Raw genomic sequence first — 10,687 nt, 5'->3', positions numbered from 1 at the left:
GTCGTGAAAACAAAACATCAGTCAAAGTGTGTGTGTGCGTGTGTGTGGGGGGGTGTCTACACTCGCTCATCTTAATATCCCCTCTGCTAGCTGGAGATGAGACATCAGACGTGAACGTGCTGTGCAGAGCTGCATCTGTTTGCCAGAGCGGCTGAGCCCTCCACCCTGGACCGGACCAGACCAGACCAGCACTGAGATCATTGTTGTTCCACCGCGAGGAGCTGCGCTGTGGTGGGTCCTCGCTAGGACTTAACAGTATTTTCCTAAGTCTTTGCAGCGCTGTGACATAACACGCTGAGGAGTTTGATCCTGTGCACCAGGAGATAGAAACAAGACAATGCAGGCAAATTCCAAACATCTCTGCATCCAGATGTGTCGCCGGGCCGGCTGTGCCCCCCAGGTCCCCGAGAGCATGTGGATCACGTGAGCGCTGTCTTTGCATGCAGGTAAACGGAGGCCTGGACGCTGGGACGTGCAACAAATACACAACAGAATTAATACTTCATTCGTGTATCTAAACATGGAGGTGTCCTGCACCGCCTGCCACCCCGGCAGTGGTGTCACCCCTCGTCTGTCCAGGTTCTCAAGGGTACTAGAAGAGAGCAGCTACTGGTGCTACTGGTCCCCGTTATACTGGAGCCCTGTCAGTCTGACTGAGAGAGCGACGTTGACTGAAAGACCCTGTTGTTATTGTTACGTTGAGTTACTGAGTTTTCTTGATCAGTGCGTTTGTGTCTGGTCTGAGAGTTTGACAGCTTCCACAGAGCAGAGCGCTGACTGCGTCCCAGCCGCTGAGGCGTCGAGGCCACTCCCAGCGCCAGAGACTCACTCACAAGACTGCTGTGGAGTCCTCGTGCATGGACGGTGTGTTGCTGTCTGACTGGACAACGTTCAACCCCTCCGTTTCAGGACAGTGATGCGGCTCACGGTCCTGAACACCACTGTCAGGGGTGGCGTTGGTGATGGTCCCACTGGTTCGGACGTAGGTCCAGAAGGATTATTAACTCTTTCCCCAACATTGATGAGATTCTTCAGAAATTCATGCTTCCAGTGCTAGAATCAAAAGAGGAAAGGGACCTCCAGTAAATCACATTCATAGTGTCAGTGGTCAACATTCTCCTTTGCTCAGATTTTGTCTGAAACTGCTGACACAGTGGTAGCAGAGGGGACACTACAACTAGAGGTCCAGCTGAAGGACTTCCAGGGAAACTCAAAGCCTGGACGTAGCAGCATGCAGTCTGGCTCCTTCAACTCCTCCAGGTAGCACGGACAGTGGAGGCGAGGACGACCTTCCCCTGGGATCATTGCCTTGTACGGGCATTCCACCAAGCTGCGGCTCCCCATCACGGCGCAGTGGAGGAATTCACCCAAGCCTGGAAGGTGATGAGGTTCCACCATTCCTCTGATGTATGTTCGAGTCGCTGGAGCGGGAACAACAGCACACACAAGCAGGCACGCACGCACGCGCGCTCACACACGCACGCATGCATGCACATACACACACACACACACACACACACACTTTGTAAGCCATATTTTTCTGTTTCTGTGGAGAACTCACTTCCTTTGCTGGGAGGAAACTTGTTTTTGTTCTGCTTAAAGTGACAAAAACACTCTTTTGAGGCGATGAGACTTATCGGGTTGTGGTACTTCGAGGCTCCCACATGTACCTCTCCCAATGATACCAAGCAATCAAATTTAGGAACACATCTCAAAAACTACATGCAGGGAGGATGTTATAGTCTTCAAATAAAAGAAGTTGTCTCTGTGGCTGCTCCAGGAGTCACAATAAATAAAGGACTACATAAGAGCATAGGCGAGGGGCCTGCTCCCAGTCAGCCTGGCCCCTGTGCAGCTGGGTAGATCCACTATGAGGGGATCTGCTCGCACTTCTTTGGAAATGTGTTTTCAAAGCCAGCGGATGAATCTCATATACTGGATCCCTAATAGCATCCAGCCCTGTAAGACTGTAGGTTGGCCTCCATAGGGACAGGACAGTGCTCCTGGGGACCTGGTCGTCCCCCAGCGAGCGTCCCTGCTGCAGACCAAGACTCATGACGATAGCATGAATGAGGGTCCAGTTTGCCGGTCTGGGTGCATACTGGTTCTGAGGTCCAGCAGTGTCAAGTGCTGCTAGGACACAGAGTTCTGGATGTATGGCAGTGAAGTATCTGCTGTGGTTTGGAAATACCCTGCCGTCCTCTTCCAGAGAGGCTGCAGTGAACAGAATGGAATCATTCCTGACAAGTGAGCACACAACGTAGCGTGCATGCGTGCACACGCTGGACCCGACGGACAAAAATCCCTCCTTATACCATCGCTGCACACAGAGCGTCTTTTTAGTGGCTCTTCTATTCAGCTGAAATGTCAGCATGAGCCGTAGGAGTCGCATGGCCGGCGAGGTCACGGCGAGCGTGAGCGAGGTTAAAAGTCCGCAGAACCCGATGAAGCAGCTGATTGTCCAGAGTGACGGTGGGAGGGACCGAGTAGGCTGAGGGGTCAGTGACCAGATGAGGACGGTCACTGAAGACTTGAAGACACACTCTTCACATTTCTCTGCTTCTCACACACACACACGCACACACACACACAAACACATGCGCGCGCACACACACACACACACACACACACACACAGATTCACCAACATCTGCGTTCATGTTTTTACGCGCTTGTGCTGCATGGCCAGGAGCTTTGCCACATTTCTGTATTTAAATCCATTTTGATCTGAATCCAGCATGGAGGTGCTGCTGGGTTCTTGTTCTCATGTCCAACAGTTTTCCTTCTACTGGGTTCTCCGGCCCAGGGTTCATCACTGCTCAGTTAGTAAATAACAAACTAGATCATATCAACTGGTTTCACCAAGTTTCTCATTTTGCAGATCACAAACCAACATCGCCACCTACAGGTGGAGGTTCATCAGCACACAGGAGCTGCAGTGGAGCTGGAGAGAGGGAGAGAGAGGGAGGGAGAGAAGGAGAGGCAGAGAGGAAGAGAGAGAGGGGGAGTCAGAGGGAGAGAGAGAGTTATGGGGGGGAGAGAGAGCAACAGGCTGTCTCAAGTTTTTAATATTTTACATAAAAACCTGAACTCCTCCTCTGATTTTCAAAAAACAGGAACAGACAGGAATTTTGTTTTAAATATATATAATGTGTATACATATACGTACATATATGTGTAAATACACATATATGTACGTATATGTAGACCTGTCAGTCGATTAAAAACTTAAATCTGATTAATCACAAGGTTGTCCATAGTTAACTCACGATTAATCACATATTCTTTATCTGCTCTAAATCTACCTGAAACTGACATTTGTCAATTTTTTAATCAACCATATCAACATGGGAGGAGGCAACTGGTTGGTGTTGGAGCAACGAACTGTCCAGGGGTTCAAACAAAACAAAAGATCCCTCCATCCGTCCATCCATCCATCCATCCATCCCTCCATCATGCACCCATCCATCCATCCATCCATCCATCCATCATCCATCCATCCATCCATCCATCATGCACCCATCCATCCATCCATCCATCCATCCATCATCCATCCATCCCTCCATCATGCACCCATCCATCCATCCATCCATCCATCATCCATCCATCCCTCCATCATGCACCCATCCATCCATCCATCCATCCATCATGCACCCATCCATCCATCCATCATCCATACATCCATCCATCCCTCCATCATGCACCCATCCATCCATCCATCCATCATCCATCCATGCAGCCGGGGCTCCACCCACAACCTTCTTGCCGCCCCTAAACAAAAGATGCACAGGGTAAAAAAATACATCATAAACTCAAGCCCAACAAATATAATAGTAATGATAGTTATCAGTTATTAGAGGAATTCTTCGTCTCATTTCAGGGTTGTAGTTTTACTCGCTCCTCGCTGTCCTCCTGCTGGACTCTGTCGTCGCCTCAGCTCATGTCCCTGCTGTCCTCTCCTCCTCAGCGGGGATTCGATGTCCAGTGATGATGTCACAGCGTCTTGGCAGGCAGCGTTCATTCTTCAACATATCAGTCTGATGAGCAACCCCCCCCCCCCCGCGCCATTTATAATCCAACCATGATGAGAAAACGATGCAGTACATGTATGAGTTAAAAATGACTTCATTAAATATTTGGTGATAAAAAACATTTAGTTTCATAACATTTCTGTTTTTAACTGAAACCTGGTTAGAACAAGACAACAGCGCAACCGTTCTTATTGAGTCGACCCCCCAGCTGCAGTTTTATGAGTGAATCGAGGAACCACAAACAAGGAGGGGGAGCAGCTCTGCTTTGCAATGTAAGCGGATGTATGATGGTAGTTTTGCGGCCCTTCAGCTGAACTCTGCTATCAAAGCAATATTCCTTCACGTCTACAGACCTCCTCAATACTGTGTGAACTTGACTTTACTGAACTGCTGTCTCTGATCGGTATTGACTTTGACTGTGTCGTGATTGTTGGTGATTGAACATTCATGTTGACGATCCCCAGGACAGAGGCACGAAAGAATTGTGCCCCGTCCTTGATAACTATGGTTTGACCCAACATGAGAGCCCACACATAACAGAGGTCACACTCCAGACTCAATTATTTCCAAGGGCCTGAACATTCCTAAAGTGATGGTGACTGATGGTGCCATCTCTGGTCACTCCTGTGTGTTTGTGAGAGTGCTACTGGTCACACCACTCAGCACACAGAGGTGATTACCAAGCGGCTTATCACTGACAACACCAGTGGAGTTTTTAAGAAGAATTTTACTCCTCTGCCTGCTCTCTCACGGCTCTTGGTCAATGGGCTTGTAGAACATTTTAGTTCTAGAATTCCAAATGTGATGGATGCCATTGCGCCCCCCAAGGTGAAGATGGTCTCTGGTAAGAAAAGATCTCCATGGAGAAATGCCACGCTGGTCAGAGTTGAAAAAAGAGAGTGTCGGAAAGCCGAACGCAGGTGGCGAAAGACACGTCTTCAGGTTCGCTATCAGATCTATAAAGAGAGACTTCCTATCTTTAACCTAGAACTGAGAAACGCAAGGCGATCCCTCTTCTCTGACATCATCACCAAAAACAAAAATAATGCGCGTGCCTTATTTGCTACAGTCGAGAGGCTGACAAACCCTCCAGTATCAACAGCCTCTGAACAGTCAGTGCCTCAATATCCGGTACAGGTTACATGTTGTCCCTGCGGACTCACCCCAGTAGCATGATACAGTTCAATCCAATCAACATTAAAACCCTGGAGGACATCGTACTAAATCTGAACCCCTCCACCTGCTGCCTTGATATTCTGCCAACAGGCTTCTTGACAAGTTTCTAGTTGCTTGGCCCCAGATCTTCTGCAGATTGTCAACATGTCACATCTCTTAGGTGTCTTTCCACGCGCCCTGAAAACTGCCGTCATAACACTGCTCTTAAAAAAGAGCAATCTAGACACCTCAGTAATGAACAATTAAAGGCCTTTATCAAACCTCCCGTTTTTAAGCAAAATCATTGAAAAAGCAGTTTTTCAACAGCTTAACAACTTCTTAGCTCTAAACAACTGTTTTGATGTTTTCCAGTCAGGGTTTCGACCGCGCCACAGCACCGAGGCTGCTCTTGTCAAAGTCTTTAACAACTCTTGTCAAAGTCTTTAACGACATCGACTTAAACTCAGACGATGGCAAAATTCCAGTCCCAGTATTGCTGGATCTCAGTGCTGCTTTCGACACGGTGGACCACAGCATTCTACTAGATCGACTGGAAAACTGGGTGGGACTTTCTGGAACAGTACTAAACTGGTTTGAATCCTACTTAAAGGGCAGAGACTACTTTGTGTCTCTAGGTAATTACACATCAGACAAAAATGACGTGGGGTTCCCCAAGGCTCCATTCTGGGGCCGCTCCTATTCAACATCTACATGCTCCGTCTGACTCAAATCATAGAAAACAACAAGATATCTTACCATAATTATGCAGACGACACACAGATGTACATAACCATACCACCAGGAGACTACAACCCAATACAAACACTAAGGAAGTGCGTTGAACAAATCAATGACTGGATGAGCCAGAATCTTCTTCAACTGAACAAAGATAAAACTGAAGTCATTGTTTTTGGAGTCGAAGAAGAGCGATTAAAAGTCTGCGCTCAGCTTTAATCGGTTATGTTAAAAAGCACAAACCAAACCAGAAGTCTTGGTGTAGTCATGGAGACCTGAATCTAAACAGCCACACAAAGACAGTGACAAAGTCAGCCTCCTATCACCTGAAGAACACATCAAGGGTTAAAGGACTGATGTCCCAGCAGGATTTGGAAAAGCTTGTCCATGCGTTTATCTTCAGTAGACTGGACGACTGTCACGGTGTCTTCACAGGTCTCCCTAAAAAATCCATCAGATTTTAAAATCCTGCTGCTGGTTTATAAAGCACTGAATGGTTTAGGACCAAAATACATTCCTGATCTGCTGGGACGTTACGAACCATCCAGACCTCTCAGGTCTTCAGGACCAGGTCTGCTCTCTGTCCCCAGAGTCAGAACCAAACGTGGAGAAGCAGCTTTTAGTTTCTATGCTCCACATTTCTGGAACGAACTCCCAGAAAATTGTAGGTCTGCTGAAACTCTCAGTTCTTTTAAATCACAGCTGAAAACCCTTGTGTTTGCCGTGGCCTCTTCAATCAAACCTGAGCCTCTGATCAGCGTCTCACTGCACTGTAGCGTCTGTCTGCCTGTTCAGCTTCTATCTCTAACTTGACTTGAGCTGCAATGGGACTCTTCTAATTGTGTTGAATGTCTTTCTATGCTTGTTTGATGTAAAGGGCTTTGAATCGCCCTGTTGCTGAAATGTGCTGTACAAATAAACTTGCCTTGCCTTTTCCAACTCACGGTACTCAAGTACCGTCAAGTACTCACGGTACTCAAGTACAGTCAAGTACTCACGGTACTCAAGTACGACAAAGAGGACATCCACGTCATCTTCCGCTTATTCCTACATTAAGGGTCACGGGGGGGGGGGGGCTGGAGCCTATCCCAGCATCAACGGGCGAGAGGCGGGGTTCACCCTGGACAGGTTGCCAGTCCATCGCAGGGCCAACACACAGAGACTAACAACCATTCACATTCACATTCATACCTACGGTCAATTTAGAGTCTGGATTAACCTGGCCCCTCTTGATGTCTTTGGACTGTGGAGGAAGCTGGAGTACCAGAGAGAACCCACGCAGGAACAGGGAGAACATGCAAACTCCACACAGAAAGATCCCGTGCCCGAGCCGGGACTCGAACCCGGAACCTTCTTGCTGTGAGGCCACAGTGCTGACCAGTGCACCACCGTGCAGCCCCATGTTGGATGTCGTAGTTTGTCTTTTCATTTTCTTTTAATTTGGATGTCGTAGTTTGTCTTTTTATTTTCTTTTATTTTGGATGTCGTAGTTTGTCTTTTCATTTTCTTTTAATTTGGATGTCGTAGTTTGTCTTTTTATTTTCTTTTATTTTGGATGTTGTAGTTTGTCTTTTCATTTTCTTTTATTTTGGATGTCGTAGTTTGTCTTTTTATTTTCTTTTATTTTGGATGTCGTAGTTTGTCTTTTCATTTTCTTTTATGTTGGATGTAGTTTGTCTTTTTATTTTCTTTTAATTTGGATGTCGTAGTTTGTCTTTTTATTTTCTTTTATTTTGGATGTTGTAGTTTGTCTTTTCATTTTCTTTTATTTTGGATGTCGTAGTTTGTCTTTTTATTTTCTTTTATTTTGGATGTCGTAGTTTGTCTTTTCATTTTCTTTTATTTTGGATGTCGTAGTTTGTCTTTTCATTTTATTTTATGTTGGATGTCGTTTGTCTTTTTATTTTATTTTATGTTGGATGTCGTAGTTTGTCTTTTTATTTTCTTTTATTTTGGATGTTGTAGTTTGTCTTTTCATTTTCTTTTATTTTGGATGTCGTAGTTTGTCTTTTTATTTTCTTTTATTTTGGATGTCGTAGTTTGTCTTTTCATTTTCTTTTATGTTGGATGTAGTTTGTCTTTTTATTTTCTTTTATGTTGGATGTTGTAGTTTGTCTTTTTATTTTCTTTTATGTTGGATGTTGTAGTTTGTCTTTTTATTTTCTTTTATTTTGGATGTCGTAGTTTGTTTTTGTATTTTCTTTTATTTTGGATGTCGTAGTTTGTCCGTCTCCTGGGGGCGGCGTGTGATGCAGGAGTCCTCATCTTCATTTGCTGGCGTCCACGGGCCTGTCTCTCTCCGAGGAGGATGAGCTCCCAGGGAGGGGCCTAAGTGACCGGCCACTCATGTCCTGAGACGTAGCTTCATCACCATGGAATTCAGCTACGTCATCATGGTCAAAGAAACGTGTGGTTCACTTGATGCTCTGCAGACTCACGACAGGAACTCACAACTATTAGGAGGAAAGTCTTGAAGGGAGGACAGGCTCGTGAGGTTCGGGTTGAGGTCGCGTGAGGTCCAAAACCGTCGACAGCTGCAGAACTCTGGCTTCACGTAGCGGGAGAAGGAGACGCAGGTGCGATGACGTCAGCAGGAGATGAAGGTCCTCTCTCTTTCCAGCCGAACCAGCGATGACAAGAATGAAGACTGCTGGTCTTGGTGAACACAAGAGGGCGCCCTAAATCCTCCAGCAGGACCGGTCCAGCACGGAGGACCTGGGGGCAGGACGACCGTCCCCTCTGCTGATCACGTGACCGGGTCCTGGTTTAACAGAAGGGTTCCTCGCGAAAAACTACACTTTAAACTGTCTTAATAATAAAGATACTAAGAATCCTACTACTACTGCTTGCAATACTACTATTCCTAATACTACTACTACTAATAGTAATACTACTTCTAGTACTTCCACTACTACTACTCCTACTACTACTACTAATAATACTCCTTCTACTTCTACTACTAATACTAATAATGATAATATAAGTACTACTACTACTACTACTCATTCTACTTCTACTATTAATAATAATAATATTCCTTCTACTACTACTACTGCTTTCAATACTACTATTCCGACTACTACTGATACTAATAGTAATACTACTTCTAGTACTTCCACTACTACTACTCCTACTACTAATAATAATACTACTCCTTCTACTTCTACTACTAATACTAATAATGATAATATAAGTACTACTACTACTACTACTCCTTCTACTTCTACTACTACTAATAATAATACTCCTTCTACTACTACTACTACTACTACTACAAATGATAATATAAGTACTACTACTAATAATAATACTCCTACTTCTACTACTAATACTAATAATAATGATAATATAACTACTATTACTACTAATACTCCTTCTACTTCTACTACTACTAATAATGATAAGTACTACTACTACTACTACTCCTTCTACTTCTACTACTACTAATAATAAAACTCCTTCTACTACTACTACTAATAATAATGATAATATAAGTACTACTACTACTACTAATACTCCTACTTCTACTACTAATACTAATAATAATGATAATATAACTACTATTACTACTAATACTCCTTCTACTTCTACTACTACTAATAATGATAAGATAAGTACTACTACTACTACTCCTAATAATAATACTCTACTTCTACTACTAATACTACTAATAATGATAATATAAGTACTACTACTACTTCTACTACGACTAATAATAATACTCCTTCTACTACTATTACTACTAATAATGATAATATAAGTACGACTACTAGTACGACTAATAATACTCCTTCTACTTCTACTACTAATACTACTAATAATGATAATATAAGTACTACTACTACTCCTTCTACTACGACATAATAATACTCCTTCTACTACTATTACTACTAATAATGATAATATAAGTACGACTACTACTACTACTACTACTACTACTACTAATACTCCTACTTCTACTACTAATACTAAAAATAATGATAATATAAGTACTACTACTAATGATAAAATAATAATACTCAGGCCAGGATCACGCATTTAGAGACATGGACCCCATGGACATGGACGGCTGGGCTGGACCCTGGGAACAACAGAGCCCACCTTCAGGGGGTTTGGGTGATACATATATACATATATATATACATACACATACATATATATATTTTTATATATATATGTATGTGTATATATATATATACATATTTATATATATATGTATGTATACACACATATTTATATATATGAATATGTATATATATGTATGTATATGTATATATGTATATATATACACATATGTGTGTATATGTATGTATGTACATATATGCATATATATGTACATACATATATAAGTATATATACATATATGTAAGTATATGTATCTATACATACATACAGATACATCTGTATGTATGTATAGATACACAGACATATGTGTGTATCTATACATACATATATACATGTACATGTATATGAAGAGAGACAGAGATGGTACCAGGTACTGACTAGAACCCGTACTTATGAAGTATTCTATGTTAAACATAAGAGCATCAGTACCACAGGTGATCATGAACAGGCTGAGGGATCTGGAGAGGTCAGACAGAGAGGGGATGAGGTCAGCAGAGGTCAGAGGTCAGCAGCAGCCTTTTGGTAACCTCCACACGATGGGAGCAGCTCGACTTTGGTCTGCAGTGCTGTGGTTCTGTGGTTCTGTGGTTCGGGTTCCTCTCTGACTCATAGCGAGCGGGGGGGGGGGGGGGCACTTCTCAA

Source organism: Aulostomus chinensis, chromosome 11 (genome assembly GCF_037954235.1).
Source record: "Aulostomus chinensis isolate RoL2024-O1b breed Wild chromosome 11, RoL_Achi_v1.0, whole genome shotgun sequence".
In the NCBI taxonomy this organism is placed as follows: Eukaryota; Metazoa; Chordata; class Actinopteri; order Syngnathiformes; family Aulostomidae; genus Aulostomus; species Aulostomus chinensis.
The sequence above is the reverse complement of the archived record's forward strand: the minus strand, read 5'-3'. Positions refer to the sequence as shown.